Source organism: Armigeres subalbatus, chromosome 2, assembly GCF_024139115.2.
Source record: "Armigeres subalbatus isolate Guangzhou_Male chromosome 2, GZ_Asu_2, whole genome shotgun sequence".
Classification (NCBI taxonomy): Eukaryota; Metazoa; Arthropoda; class Insecta; order Diptera; family Culicidae; genus Armigeres; species Armigeres subalbatus.
The window spans coordinates 283192201-283209309 of NC_085140.1; the positions used below are offsets into that span (position 1 = coordinate 283192201).

Sequence of the window (17109 nt, forward strand, 5' to 3'; positions counted from 1 at the left end):
TTGACTTACTCGTACAACAATTTTGTAGGCTCGAAGACCTATACTTTTGGGGTCGTACACTAATTACGTAAGCACTTATGGTGAGAGAGGGGGTCTGCCTATTTTTTACGCTGCATATAAATAAAAATGATTTGTATGGGAAAAATCTTACATGGGGGAGAGGGGGGTTGAAAAACCCAGGAAAAATGCTGACGTAATTAGTGTACGGCCCCTTTACTCATTCATTCAACTCAGATCGACGATCTGAGCAAATATCTATCCGCTCGTGTGTATGTGTTATGCTGGACCATTTTCAGACGAAAATGATTGCAATTTTCATTGGAGAATTTTTCAGGTGAGAATTGTCAGCGAGTTTGTCGTTGTCGATAACTTCTCAAATTTTGGAATCATACGAATTACGATGATAAACACAGAATGATCAATCTTATCTTATACTAATACTTGCTAAATGACGACAGTCCACTTAAATCTTATGTTTGGCGTTATGGGTTCGCGGTAGAAAGAAAAATTAGTAACGGTAACGATAAATGCTTCAAATCAAGATATGATTTTCAAACGATACTTTCTCATTGGCGAGTTTTTATCGATTGATAATTTAAAAGCAAGATCGCGTTTGATTATGAGTGATCATCATCCATCATTTTTTGTTTTTTGAAAATTTGATTTGTTCCATCCCTGCATTTGCCTCATCTCATCTCGCCTGGCAACAAGTTGTATTCGACAAGGGACAAAGCCTAGTTGATCACGATTGAATTTAATTTCTTTCTGAGCAGGAGAAAATGACGCACTAAGTGTGAATAAAAAGGTAAAATACTAAAATAATACCAATAATAATTATGCAAAATACTTCATGGTTAACATACTCTGTTAATACAGTACCAATAACGCCTAGCAAATTATTAAAAATACCTAAGCATGTTATGCCTAAAGCATTTTGCGTATTAATTTTTGCATACTTATTTCATATCAACTGCTGTTATGAAGCCGTCACTCCTACTCAGGTTGGCAAGAAAGGCACTATAGCTACACAAAACAATTCTCAATTTTTGTATAAAGTCTTGGATTGGAATAGGGTGGGTGTACCAATTGTCGCCATACATAAGAACATATCTCGCGCTTAGTTTCATAGGGGCGTAACTGTATTGATCGATTTCTTTTAATCAATGTTTTTTTTTTATTTATTATTGTAGCGAATTGCGCTAGTTTGTCGATGATTTAATAGTTTGGTGCGATAAAGGATGAATGTATCTTGCACCAGAATCGATAATCACGGTTGTAACTTTTGAACCAATCGAGTTATTAACAAAATATAAAATCGATTAAGAGAAATCGATCAATACAGTTACGCCCCTATGAAACTAAGCGCGAGATATATATTTTAAAAAATAAGTAAAAGGCATGTGGGTGAACTTTATATATCAACACCCAACCAGAGGATGGCAGATTTTAATACAATTCTGCATAAGAACCTTACAGAAACTGTATAATAATTGGGCATACACAATTTCGGAAAATTTTAAAAAATATATTGTATTGAAATAATACAGATTTGTATTATTTTAATACAATATCTGTATAAAAAGCTTACAGAATTGTATATGCCCAGATCTTTTACAATAATTGTCAGATTTGTTTTTTTGGGTGAAGGGAAAGGTTTTACTTCCTGCTCCTTAGAACAGCTGTGAAAACCACAATACAATTTGTTATTATCCTCAAGATTAATTGATCCATAATAAGAACGCATGCACCAGTTGTGGCACTATTCCTAATTTTGGTTCCTTATTTGGCAAATCTCATTGTTTTCTTATGGGATTGGCCAAATAGAGACCACTAGTGCGACAACTGGTGCAAAGGACGTCAAAAATTAAGCAAAATCAATTTTTACAATTGTGTTTTGCTTGTTTTGTTGGAGATCAAAGGTGTTATCGTATCATATGAATATGCTTAATCGATATGAACTTGGTTTGCGGTGATTTGATTGGCCATTTGGCATATAAAGCACTAGTGCGACAACTGGTGCTATAGCCACAACTGGTACGCCTAGCCTATACAATTCTGCAAGATTTCAATACAAGAAATATAAGCATTTTATACAGCCACTGTATTAAAATAATACAGAATTGTCAGATTTTAATACAGTGATTCTATCTGTATGCCAAAATTGTATACAGATTTTGAAAGGTTTTAATACCGAACTGTATTAAAATCTGACATCCGCTGGTTGGGTGTCGGTGTACTCGGCGAGAACAATATTTTTTTCTCTACGACGCTGCCGGCAAGTGAGTCTACAATAAACGAACAGAAAAATTTGGATCCACTTCGCTTCTTTTGCTTTCTCCGTTAAGCATAAGAAAATACTGTTAAACGTTTGGCTTTCTCCTTACAATTTTATCTCACAAGAAAGTAAATATATGATTGTCACATCAGCTCAACTAATTCCCCGATAAGATCCGTCAGAGATTGACATTCTTCATCCGTTTTCCAACCAATTTTAATCCGAACGTATACGGCGTCATCAGTGTCTACACGTTTTTTCACCACCTCCATTCATAACAAACTGGCCGGTCGTAGCACAACAACGGTTATGCCTCCGAGAGATGATTTATCATCCCAATGGGATATTTTCTTCGGACTAAAGACTCGGCTCTTCCAATGCGACGCATTCTTCTGCTGGTGACAATACAAACCCGTCATGATGGATCAGACACAATCATCAGATCTGTCAAACGATTTAATAAGAACTGACAGTGAACATATACACGAACGGACCGAAATTCCCATTCGAGAGAGTGAACCTGTTGAAAAGAGTTGTCCGGTCGTGCGCACTCCAAATCCCATTTTCTGTTGAATCTTGTCAAGGTAAAAATAAGCCGAACTAATCGGTATCAATTTTTTTTATCTATGTCGTCTACATTCCTAGAAAAAAAAGAATAATCCACCTAACGGTGATGGTGCCTTTCTCAGGTATTATGAAAATTGTATGTATATGCACTCCAAAGCATTGTCCGATCTGGCCATTATGAAATAGGAAACAATGGAATATCGAATGTGTGTTGCTTGTAAATCCGTCAAGGATAAGTGCCTAAAACGAGTGACATTTTTGCGCAACGTGCTCTGGGATTATTTCTCATTTTTAGTGTCCGTAAATGGCTATCCAGCCGAGTTCCACAGGTCTATTCAAGCCAGATCATCAACGCTGGAAGACTTTCGAGTACTACCGGACTTACTTATCAATTAACTCATCACTACCGCCAAACTGTCAAGGCTCTGCCTTGCCATCCCAATTTCTAAAAATATCCTATATCCGTTTCCTATCCAGATGCCTTCGCATACCGGCCGATTGCGCTGACTCTCTGCGTGTTCAAAGTCGCAAAAAGCTGGTTAACCGCAGACCGCGAGAGTGGCTTGAAACTGATTGAAGATTGAGTTTTCGACAACACGTATTCCGCGCAGGCTCGGGACAGGTTCGTACTTCACCAGTTTAGCGGGTGTTCTCCAGCCAACCTTGTCTCCCTTGATATCTCGAAGGCGTTCAATCGCATGTGGACGCCTTATATACTTCAGAAGCTTGGGAGTTTCCGGGTAATATAGGGCGTTCTATTCAAGTGCTTGCCGGAAATTAGGCACACTCACCGGAAACCTGGAGGAATTAGGTGTGACAAAAGGGTCGGTCATGGCGGTAGCCCTTTTTCAGGGCACAATAAAAGAAGAGTTTCATTTCTTGTTGTCCAACATTTTTATTTATTCCGACGACATTTTATTGGATTTATGGTCATTTGGCTGAACGCCAATTGGCCGAATAGTTGAAATTAGGTTAATAGGGAAAAGTGAGGCCATACTCGGCTATCACACAATCTTTATGCGAGGCCTTTCCAAACAACGTGGGAAATCTCCAAGTCTCCATAAAAGCAGAGTAATCCCGATTAATGTTTCGAATGCACTCGCAGCAATTCTCACCAAGCATGCTCGATCCATCCTTCCTTTTTGTTTTGCCGGCCATTTTACTTTAAACTAACGTTTTGCAAACTGTTTCCTGTAAGCGCTTTGAATGTTTTACTGTCACGCCAAGTTGGCAGTGTTCAGCCAGCTCTGAATTATATTAAATATAATATAATATAACATAATATAATATAATATAATATAATACAATACAATATAATATAATATAATATAATATAATATAATATAATATAATATAATATAATATAATATAATATAATATAATAAATTTAATAAATAATTTAATTTAATTTTATAAATTTTAATTGAAGGATTGCCTTACAGTAAATCCAAGCAGGCGCTCTGATTAGTGGAAATTATCCGAACCGATGTTGTTAGTTCTAAGGTTAGTGTTTTGTCTCAGAATGCAATGATAATACCTCCGGAGAACAGAATATCCAGAGTATTAATGATTAAGTCTCCAAAAGGCCAACCGAGGTTTGAATCGTTGTTTCCGAAATATGAATCCAATGCAGCTGCTGTCCGAGATTTTAGATCAATAACTCGCACATACTGAACACGGAGTACAAAATGAATTGTATACTTTATGATTGCTGAGGTGATTTTAACTCAAAATGTGTTTTAACAGATTGGTTATATATCAGAAAGTGCTTAAGCGTCCGAAGTTTGAATTTGCACGGAAAGTGAAAATCACTGGCTTCCATTTGTTTCACGGAGAACTCAAAGCATGCTGAAAATGGCTAAGATATAAGCAAATTCTATTTTTGCCGGGATGGCTCCGAACTTTTGTCCCAAGCAAATTACTACTTCGGTGATTGAAAGTAATCCAGATTTTTCCACACAAATGACATATTCGGCCAAACGGCCCTTCCCCATTCAAAAATTTAAGTTCATTCAAAGTGGATTGCCTATATTCCGGGCAGCATGGGCGAGATTGCTGCAACACCGCACGAGGGCGAACGAGGCACGATATAAACGGGCGCGGAACAGACAAAACTCGATTTTCCGGAGGAAAAAGCGCCAGCAGGAAGATCGAGACCGTGAAGAGACGGGGGAACTGTACCGCGCTAATAACGCACGAAAGTTCTATGCGAAGTTGAGCCGTTCACGTAAGGGCCACGTGCCACAGCCCGATGTGTGTAAGGACATAAACGGGAACCTTCTTACAAACGAGCGTGAGGTGATCCAAAGGTGGCGGCAGCACTACGAAGAGCACCTGAACGGCGATATGGCAGACAACGGTGACGGTATGGTAATGAACCTAGGAGCACGCGAGCAGGACATGCGACTTCCGGCTCCAAATCTCCAGGAAATCCAGGAGGAGATCGGCCGGCTGGAAAACAACAAAACCCCTGGAGTTGACCAACTACCAGGAGAGCTGTTTAAACACGGTGGTGAGGCACTGGCTAGAGCGCTGCACTGGGTCATTACCAAGGTTTGGGAGGATGAGGTTCTGCCGCAGGAGCGGATGGAAGGTGTCGTGTGTCCCATCTACAAAAAGGGCGATAAGCTGGATTGTAGCAACTATCGCGCAATCACATTGCTGAACGCCGCCTACAAGGTACTCCCCCAAATTTTATGCCGCCGACTAACACCAATTGCAAGAGAGTTCGTGGTGCAGTACCAGGCGGGATTTATGGGTGAACGCTCTACCACAGACCAGGTGTTTGCCATACGTCAGGTATTGCAGAAATGCCGCGAATACAACGTGCCCACACATCATCTATTTATCGAATTCAAAACCGCATATGATACAATCGATCGGGACCAGCTATGGCAGCTTATGCACGAGAACGGATTTCCGGATCAACTGATACGGTTGATCAAGGCGATGATGGATCGGGTGATGTGCGTAGTTCGAGTTTCAGGGGAATTCTCGAGTCCCTTCGAAACGCGTAGAGGGTTACGGCAAGATGATGGTCTCTCGTGTCTGCTATTCAACATCGCTTTGGAGGGAGTAATACGAAGGACAGGGATTGACACGAGTGGTACGATTTTCACGAAGTCCGTCCAGTTATTTGGTTTCGCCGACGACATTGATATCATGGCACGTAACTTTGAGAGGATGGAGGAAGCCTACATCAGACTGAAAAGCAAAGCTCAACGGATTGGACTAGTCATCAACACGTCGAAGACGAAGTACATGATAGGAAGAGGCTCAAGAGAGGTCAATGTAAGCCACCCATCACGAGTTTCTATCGGTGGTGACGAAATCGAGGTGGTTGAAGAATTCGTGTACTTGGGCTCACTGGTGACCGCCGATAACGATACCAGCAGAGAAATTCGGAGGCGCATAGTGGCTGGAAATCGTACGTACTTTGGACTCCGTAAGACGCTCCGATCGAATAGAGTTCGCCGCCGTACCAAACTCACTATCTACAAAACGCTTATAAAGACCGGTAGTTCTCTACGGACACGAGACCTGGACGATGCTCGTGGGGGACCAACGCGCACTGGGAGTTTTTGAAAGGAAAGTGTTGCGTACCATCTATGGTGGGGTGCAGATGGCGGACGGTACGTGGAGGAGGCGAATGAACCACGAGTTGCATCAGCTGTTGGGAGAACCATCCATCGTTCACACCGCGAAAATCGGAAGACTGCGGTGGGCCGGGCACGTAGCCAGAATGTCGGACAGTAATCCGGTGAAAATGGTTCTCGACAACGATCCGACGGGAACAAGAAGGCGAGGTGCACAGCGGGCAAGGTGGATCGGTCAGGTGGAGGACGATTTGCGGACCCTCCGCAGACTGCGTGGTTTGGCGAAGTGTAGCCATGGACCGAGCTGAATGGAGAAGACTTTTATGTGCAGCACAGGCCACTCCGGCCTTAGTCTGATAATAAATAAATACTATATTCCGGGTATTGAGCCACTCGGAGTGGTTATTAATTACTACGTCTGAAAGTCGATTTATGCATATGCACAACATGTGATAGATTTAGTTCGAAAAATGTATTGGAGGGTAACCACTTCCTTCGGTGGAGTTTGATCCCACGAAACCAGTACGCTAGACAGGTGCTTTCCCTACTAAGCTACCAAGCATCGCCGTCGTCTTCCGCAGCTTAACGGGTACTGATGAAACCAAATTCCCAGCACCAGGCACGTAGCCGAACTCTTGCAATCTATTTTCAGAACTCTCTCTATGCCAACCAAGATAGATGAGTATTCAGTATTGTCTGGCTCCTACACACTTGTTTCATTAGCAACTGCGCTAAATGAAGTAGGGTTATGTTGGTCATCAGATCCTAACCCAACCACATAAGCGAAGAGAGATCTCAACTCGAGTTCATTCAATTCGACTCAACTCGAGTTCAAGTTAATTGCCTTTATTCCGGGTATTGAGGGTAAATTTTATTTAACAAGAAAAAATAATTCCATGAGAACAGGTCATTTGGCCGAAATGATCGGTTGGTCGTATAGGTCATTTGGTTGAAATTGCTGTAGAACTGAATTGTTCGCTTGATAGAAAGTGCAACTTGACCGAAATGTCAATTGGTTGAATGGGTCATATGGCCGAAAAAGTCATTTGATGAAAGGGTTATTTGGGCTAAAATGTTGACTCGTTCGGTCAAATGGCTCTTTGTCCATTTCGACCAAATGACATTTTCAGTCAAATGACCCTTTCTTCCGAATTGATGGGGTGAGTGGGACCTGGTATTAACGGCATTTTAGAAGGATTTGCCGTACAGTAAAGATATGGTCCGTTGTCGAGCGGCCGTCAACGAAGCCGGCTTGATAACTTCCTACGAACTCATTTTCTAATGGTGACAGACAACGGAAAATGATCTGGGATATCACTTTGTAGGCGGCATTAAGGATGGTGGTCGCTCGAAAATTCTCAAACTCCAGCTTGTCGCCTTTCTTGTAGAGGGGGCATATAGGGTTTCTTACCCCATTCCCGGCCTAACATGCACACGACTGCATTATTTAATTGATATTTATGACTAGGATCTACTTTTCCTGAATTTTGTGGGCCGTGTAATATTGCGATGGGGTTCACCTCTGCTTAAAAAATAGTTATTCTTGCTAAAAACCGCTCGAAAAAGCTTTTATTTGATTTAAATTAACATGGTGCAGCACTCATTTCAGTCATAGGCGATTGCTTATCTGGCATACCCCAAGTCTCTTCGGCATACGCAATATTTTACTCAATCTCTCAACATCTTACTCTCATTCTCTCTCTCGGGACGGTAGAAAATGCGACGTAAACATAAATATGCACGTTCCACGATAACGTGATGCCAGATGGCAATATTCATAATAATTTTTATTTGGTTGAGAAGATATATGCACTCAACCAAATTCCTTCCAAATACTTGAAAAAATATTGTTTTTAGTCTTTGAAATTGAGATAATTATAAATAACATAAAAGCGTTTAACGTTTTAGACAGTTTTCCTATTACCGACGAAGGATTATCTTCATACTAAAATAAGACTTTTGGCCTTTTGGCAGCACTGTACAGCTAGAAGTTCTTGGGCCGAGGTGATTTTTTGTTAGGTTTGAGGATACATTTTTAAATGTATTCTAATATGTTTATATAAGATCTAGTGATACGAACAGTTAGAAAAGATTGAAGTGCGTGATTTTAGCATTATTGTGTGGTGATAAACAGCCTGAAGCAATGGTTGTATCGAGCACTGTGACGATTTTCAGGTAGGTGTTTATTTGATGATACCGTTTTGTAAAAGTGGAAAGAATCACTCCGGCTCAGTGGTGTTGTAACGAAGAGCAAAAGTTTGAAATCTACATTTTTATTTTCTATAATTGGATCGATTAGGAGTGAAATAAATGGTTGAAAAATATTGAGTATTGTGCGCGATAAATAGGAGACTTTTAAAAAAGTATCAATCATAAACCTACGGCTACCAAACAGTATAAATCATTAGTTTTCTGTGCAGTAAGCCGGGAATGGGGTCCATAGGCCCAAGTAGTGATTTACCCTATTCCTTCCACTCACCCTGCTGTTCAGTTTACCAGATTATGACTATCAGTTTGTGCATGCAATTGGCCAGTTTTTCCGGGTCCATCTTGATGAGTTCAGCTTTAATACCAACCTTACCAGCTGCTTTATTGGTCTTCAGTTGTTAGATAGCATCCTTAACTTCGTGTCGGGGCCGAGCGAATATCCTTAGGACATCCGTCGAATATCTGAATTATCATGGGCTGTGTACTGACAAGTATGCTCTGACAGAACGAGTAGCTCTAGTGATACATAGAAGATGTACCCAATATTCGAATTAGTATCGTCTCGTTCTTTGTTTCGTTCTGTCAATCGAGTTTATATTCGTGGGCTAATGGGCGCCTACTATTCGAACGCCAATTGCTTCGATTTAGAAATTCAAATCTCATTCAAATAATTCATGTTTTCATTTCGTATCTCCGATTATTATTTTAACACAATCCGCTACTACCACACTTCCCTCAAGGTGGGGCTGGTTGGCTCCCATCGTCCGCTGCACTGACGAGCTCATCTCCTCCGCTGCCTTGACTTTCGCTGCCTGTACTCTCAGTGCCATTCAAATGTTCCTCGTAGTGTTGCTTCCACCTTTCGATCACCACACGTTCGTCCGTCAAGATGCTCCGATCCTTATCCCTGCACATCTCGGCTCGCGGCACGAAGCCTTTGCGGGATGCGTTGAGCTTCTAATTGAACTTGCGTGTTTCTTGAGAACGGCACAGCTGTTCCATCTCCTCGCATTCCGCTTCTTTCAGGTTTCCATCTCCTGAAAAAAAAGCTGGTTTGCTGTCTCCATTTCCGTCTATAACGTTCCACGTTCTGCCGGATACCATGCTGCAGCGTGACCGCCCGTGCTGCGTCCTTCACCTTCAGAATCTGTCTGCACTCTTCGTCGAACCAATCGTTCCGTCGACTTCGTCCCACATACCCGACTTTGTTCTCCACTGCGCCGTTAATGGATGCTTTAACTGTATTCAAGAGGGGCCCATCAAGCTCACCCTTTTCCGGCAACGCTGTCACGAGATGCTGCGCGTATGCAGTGGCGACATCAGGTTGCTCAAGTCTCTCTAGGTTGTACCGCGGCGGTCTTCGGTACCGAACATTGTAAATTATGGTTAGTTTTGGTCGCAGTTTAACCATCACCAGATAGTGGTCAGAGTCGATGTTAGCGCCACGATATGTCCTGACGTCGATAATGTCGGAAAAGTGCCGTCCATCAATCAGAACATGGTCGATTTGTGATTCTGTCTGCAGTGGTGATCTCCAGGTGTACCGATACGGAAGGCTGTGTTGGAAGTAGGTGATGCGAATGGCCATATTCTTGGAGGCGACGAAATCATTTAATCGTAGGCCGTTTTTGTTCGTCAGCCGGTAAGCGCTGAACCTCTCAATACTCGGCCTAAGCTCCTCCTCTTGGCCAACCTGAGCGTTCAAATCTACTATGATCCAAGTTAATTTCCTATTTCCGGGGATTAAACCAGCCGACTTGGACGTTAATTTACAATGTTATGAAAACTCATATGTGAATATGTACGTTATAAGGAAGATATTGATTTGGAAAATGTATTGGAGGTAACTACTTTCCCTTCGATGGGACTTGAATCCATGACCCTACAGTACGCTAGACTGGTGCTTTAACCAACTAAGCTACGAAGGACCTCCGTCGGCCTTTGCAACCTAGCGGCTACTGAACGAGCACGAGATTCCCAAATTGGACGCATAGTCAAATCACTCGCAATCCATTTATCAAGCCAATACTTCCAAATGTGTATAGTACACAGGCCTTGGAAAATTCGTTCAAAAACGAACGAATGCTTCGTTTTTAGCCCGCAGTGAGGTTTTAATTTCGGTGCACTGATTGATGTGCGCTCGACGACGTGCTGCTGGCTGCACGAACAAGGGAAGAGGCAAATACAAAGCATTCGTTTTATACATTGAAAGTGGGGAGTTTTGAACGTGGCATCTTTATAAGCCGGATAGTGCCGAGGAGGCATCGTTCAGCAGGGCAGTGTGAAATGAGGATGGTTCCTTCGTTCATCGGCAGTGTTTCAGATGCGAGTGAGTGTTGTGTGAATACAAAACCATATTAGCGAGAAAGAGAGAGAATTCATCATATACCTCTCTTTCACACATTCATTCCAACTGAAATGCGCAACTCGGTATAAGTGAGGCATGAGAGTTAAATATTCTCTGCACTAGCGGGTGTTTGATTTCACTCTCTAGCTGTTTCGTACAGCAGTGCTGTATGGAGCGAGGAAGCATTCATCACCAAGCACTTTGAAACTGTTCTCTCATGAAGCTACCGTCCTCGGGAGTATATCTGGTGCTGAAGCATCGGTCATCATCTTCATTACTTCATTCATCCAAGCCCTGATAGTACACGTTCATATTAGAGGAGCGTGAGTATTTAGAATGTCAGGCGGCTGTACACATTCTTTATCAGCAACTGTACTGATCAAGTGAGGTAGTGTAAGCTATTTGCCAGTCGGTCGTCAAGCTCAGACCCGACCGCATTGTGTAGGCAAGAGCACGCAACGCAGGTTCAGTTCAATCAAAGTTAATTGCCTATTTCCGGGGATTACACGGGGACAGTTGCTGATGAAGAAATATGTACAGCCGCCAGACATTCTAAATACTCACGCTCCTCTAATGTGGACGTGTACTATACACATATGGAAGTATTGGCTTGAGAAATGGATTGCGAGTGATTTGACTATGCGTCCAATTTGGGAATCTCGAGCTCGTTCAGTAGCCGCTAGGTTGCGAAGGCCGACGGAAGTCCTTCGTAGGTTAGTTGGTTAAAGCACCAGTCTAGCGTACTGTAGGGTCATGGGTTCGAGTCCCATCGAAGGGAAAGTGGTTACCTCCTGTTGTGACGGTTTTCTCTGGCTCGAAATAAACTGTTTTGAAAGCAGTGATCATTTTGCACAGCTTCAAAGCTAGAATATATTTTCCGTTATTTATTATTAAACTAACGATATTTATTTAATTAACTTACAATCTAGTTTGAATTCAATATTCCAGCAACCGATTCCATCACAACTCTAAACTTATCCAAGCTAAATTTATTGCTTTCGTGTGGAAGTATATGGCATTACCACACATTTAATTGCCAGTGTTGCCAGTTTCACGGAACCTATCAACTATTCTCAACACCTCCAATACATTTTCCAAATCAATATCTTCCACATAACGTACATGAGTTTTCATAACATTGTAAATCTCCTATGATGATTTTGACGTCGTGGCTTGGGCAGCTGTCGTACTCACGTTCCAGCTGCGCGTAGAATGCGTCCTTATCATCATCAGTGCTTCCGGAGTGTGGGCTATGGACGTTGATTATGCCGAAGTTGAAGAACCGGCCTTTGATCCTCAACCTGCACATTCTTTCATTGATCGGCCACCACCCGATCACGCGCCTTTGCATATCGTCCATCACTATGAAAGCTGTTCCCAGCTCGTGTGTGTTGCCGCAGCTCTGGTAGATGGTATGATTACCTCTAAACGTTCGCACCATTGATCCCTTCCAACAAACCTCCTGCAGTGCTACGATGCCGAATCCACGGTCCTTGAGCACATCGGCGAGTATGCGTGTGCTTCCGATGGAGTTGAGAGATTTGCAGTTCCACGAACCGAGTTTCCAATCGCTAGTCCCTTTTCGTCGCAGTGGTCTTCGCCGATGGTTCCGGTCCGTACTCTCTTGTTGATTATTCGTTGCGTATGACGCTGTTGTGAGCCGCTCCTAACATGGAGAACAAACGCAAAGTAAGTATTGCACCTCTGGAGAGGAGCAAATCCCCCTTCCCTGGTAGCATAGTTTCATAGTTCCCACTGGAGTTGGTTACCCGATCTTCCCTAAGGTTGCTTGTATCCCGGCCAGCACCACGAGGAGGTAGGAATAGGAGTTACTGGGTAAGAGGCTAAGGACCGCGAGATGGGGTCTATTTCATTCTTTCAGGTATGATAGCTAAAAAAAAGGTAGAACTAAATCATTTTTAAGTTTTGCCTCAATGATGCCGTTTGGAAAATGAAAAACCATGTATGACCCTTGTGATTATAACAAATCGACCGTATTGCGAAACATGGTCTGTGAGAAAAAATACGCCCAGCTTCTTGGAAGCACATAACTTTAATCACTGCTTGCAGAAACGCGGAAAAAGTACATCGTGAACCGAACGGGTAACTCATAATTTTCCAAATTCTCATCACGATTTCTCATCGTTCACCGGCCCAAACGACCGCAGCACACTCCCGGCAACGAATATTACCTACCTTACCTGTATTGCATCTGTATCTCCCACACGCAAAGCCGTGATTTCATTTCTGCTTGCTTGGGTTCGGGATCGTTTCCTCCATCACCTGATGCCCGCGGCCATCTGTTGCCGCCCTATGCTTTGCTATATGCACTGCGTCCCTATCAGCCGTCGCATCTTGTCGGTACAGTAGAGCGATTACAAGAATAAAAATATGCGTTCCATGCAAATTATTTAACCACACTCCATTAAAGGTTGTACGTACACCCGCCGCAAGTAGTTCACACGCCAACGACGACAACATACATATCTCTTTTTAGCAGGCAGTGCGCCGCTGTCGTTTGAGCAGCCCGGGCGCGTGTTATGAGTTGTGTTTGCTGGGCGGGAGGTGACTTTACAAGCCGCTTTTAGAAATGCCGACTAGCTCCCAGCAGTGATTGCTAAACTTTGTGGGCTCCCCTATATTTACGGAGGACGCCTGAAAGGATAAGTTTCAAAGTGATTATTTTCAAAATTCCTACATCGTAAATAGAACGGTTGAATTTTGAACATTAGATTTTCATTTCATGCCAAAGTACTCTAGATGTATCTAGCGCTTCCCATCCTCAGTGTCACCTATCGTTTTCCAAAGTGTTTTGCTCTTTGAGCTAACCACCGTCGTCTTGCATTAACTAGATTCGAACACCATCTTGATACACTGTTTTGAACACGCTATCGCTCATCATATTTCTGGCTAAAATTATGATTTAGATACTTGGTACGCTGTAGAGATGATCTTGTTCATTTCATCATTCATTTCAATCTTCACACTCCACCGAGGTTTTAGAACATGATTTGCTAAATTTGAACAGTGTTTGTATATTTAACTACCTGCAAAAAATGTTACCAATTGAAAACCACTGGTTGTAGGCGTCGCTGCCCGGTATGGCATAGTGATATACTATGATGAAGTCACAATATGAGAAAATCAATGTTCGATATTGAAAAATACCACTCTATAAATGACAACATCATCAACCGACCGCTTTGTCATCGGAAGGCTTTGTACTGTTTGCTTACTTGCTTGTTTTTGCATGCACTACATTAAACCCATCAACTTAAAGCAACCACAAGAAGGATGTTCTTATTACGGTGATTTATGTTAATTTCAGGTCTCTCCCACCGCATCGCTTCGCCGAGTGTGTCCGTAGCAACATGTGTACCAATTACACGTCCACCGATTGCCTTCGTCCGTTGCTGTTTGCTTGGAACAGAGGATGAACGAGACGACGACTTGATCTTAAATCGATTTAGTTAAAAGGATTTGCAGCGATTGTTGTGGTTAGAGTGAGGTAAAAAGGTGCTTATTAAGAAAGAGAAGTGAAGCCTATTGATCTAAGAAGACGTCATCTATTGGTATCGAAGGGCAATTTGTAGTGTGTGTGATGGAATGGAACTAGATAGCTGGAAAATGCATTGGATTCGCGAATCCATTACCGAATGAGCAGCGTTCTATATTGTGCGAGTGATACATTAGTGCTAAATTCCAGTTGAGGTCAACATGGTGTATGCTAAAGTGAAGAAGGAAAATGTCTAAATGATTGCAAATTTTAGTGACAAACTTACCAGCAAATTGGCATTATATCATATTGGAGCAAAAGTCCTTTTACTCAAGTAAGTGATATTTTAGTTATATGCATTGTAGTTGTATTTGAATTACCGACGGTCTTAAATATGTCTGGCACTCCCTTTTTTCGATGACGCTGAATGTGTCTACAGGTCCAGCAGTTCTATAGGCCACCGTCATTTTCCTGAATTCAGCGGAAAAAATAACAGTGTTTCCGTTCGCGACATTTATCTTCATAAGTCGAATTATTCTCCTTATGGTCATTTTTAAAAAGCAGGAACAGCTTCCGAAATATTTTGCAATCAGAACCAGCTGGTCAATTAGCATGGAATGATAATTAGCTTAATGTAAACAAGCTACGACTTCTCTACCAAACGAAGACCTCAACACAAGTGAGCATAAACTTTCATACTTAATTAGTGTTTCACGATTGTTTTAATCCATCTGCACATTTATCGAAGCACATTAAAATTAATAGTTTCAATTTATCGGCACTTCATCTTGGGTGGTCTATGGGTCGGATGATTGCATTTGCAGCCGAACGACAACGCGACGCGGTCGTCATCACCGTAGAAGAGTGAAACTCATTTCGACAAGTGGATAACGCAGTCTTCTCAACTTGACTCTCGCTTGCTTGCTTGGTGCGTTATGAAGGCAGGAACGTATACCTACCCACGACATTCTCTTTCGGTGTACGATCCATGCGTGGAACCCACCTCCAGATTTAGTTGCGTTAAATATGAAAAATAAAAATTTTATTCCCCATAAAAACCAGTGGGGAGTAATAAAGTGTCGATTCTAAAATGTGTACATATTTGATTTCTATACAGGATTTCGAGTTGCGCCATACTGAATGGTTTGAGACGTTGACCGCTACGGCAGAAGACGTTACAAAACGAGCTTGGATTTAGCGTATCTATTTTATCGTTGAGATAAAAAGTATTTTTTGGATAACCTTTCAAATAATTTACATCGAAAATTATAATTTATGACGCAGTGGTGTCATATTTATACTAATCAGCATTATTTTGTCCTGTTTAGTAGTGGAGAGCTTCCATTAAATCTGCGTTATGATGTCTTAAGGGCCATGCACGTGGTGATTTTCTATCCTGGGCTGTTTGTTTGAATAATTGTAGAAATTTGCATTGACCGTAGTCATGAGTGCCTGTTTAATCGTGTTTCTGCTTAGTTAGCAGATAGGTCGTGCGTTTAGATTTTTTTTTGTGCGGTCGAAATGAAAATCAATCATTCTCTTTTTATCGTGTCTCTGTCCAGTAACCACTCATGCGGTCGAGTGAGTATATTAATTGGTGCGCGGTCGGACGTGTTTCAGGTAGAACGCAGAACATTCGCGAAATTCGAGTTTGTGATTCTTTTTTTAGCGTTCGGTGAATAAATGTGCCATTGAACGTATTTTGTATACTGTGCCTTGCACCACTACCCACCCTTTCCGTCCCCAACGTCTTTCAAAAACGGCTTTCAAAAATCTAAACAGCCGTAAAAACCGCATTTCCGATTCTTTCGCAACAAGTTGCATCCCAACCGGATGGATCCCAATTTTCCATTTATACTAGTTTCGAGGCTATCCACAGTACGGTTCCAGAATTATTCCAGATTCCGTTGGGGTCAGTTGTCCCCGGAATTAGTGGCCATTTACAATTTTAAGTCAAAACATGTTGTGCGACACCTCAAACTTCATGATTTCACAAAGCAATGATGGGAATGATATTTTTAGGGTTTCTGGCCCACTCGGATTCAATCCGGCCACATCGGTCACAATCCGGGGACCTACGGAATGGCCATTTTCTAAATTGATTCAGAATAGGTCGTGCGACACCTCAAACTTCAAGATTTTACAAAGCAATGATGGGAATGATATTTTTAGGGTTCCTGGCCCACTCGGATCCATTCCGGCCACAATTCGGAGGACCTACGGAACGGCAATTTTCTAAATTGATTCAAAATAGGTCGTGCGACACCTCAAACTTCATGATTTCACAAAGCAATGATGGGAATGATATTTTTAGGGTTCCTGGCCCACTTGGATTCAATCCGACCACATCGGTCACAATCCAGGGACCCAGGAACTTCACCGAAAATTTATACAGAAATTATACCGTAAATGAAATCAACAATGGAATTTTCGGAGGAATTCCTAGATTAATTCCCAAAGAAATCCTGCAAGAATTCCGGTGGAAACTTCAAGATTTCTACTGGGAGTTCCTCCAGGAGTTTTTGTTTCCGAAAATTCTTTCTAGAGTTCCTCCGGGAATTTCACCGGCAGTTCCTCAAAGAGTTCCTGCAGGATTTTCTCCGAGAATTATTCCGGTAGT

The 17109-nt window shown here is 42.0% G+C and overlaps 1 protein-coding gene across 2 annotated transcripts in view; it reads left to right on the top strand.

Moving 5' to 3' along the window:
- LOC134212331 (myosin-I heavy chain) overlaps positions 1-17109 on the top strand; it is a 376227-nt gene that overhangs the window by 18881 nt on the left and 340237 nt on the right. The window contains exon 2 of one of the 2 annotated variants that reach the window (XM_062690082.1): positions 14322-14823. The exons of the other annotated variant lie outside the window; for it this stretch is intronic. The gene's annotated coding sequence lies outside the window, so the exon portion shown is untranslated. The remainder of the gene's footprint in view (positions 1-14321; positions 14824-17109) is intronic. 2 annotated transcript variants of the gene reach the window in all.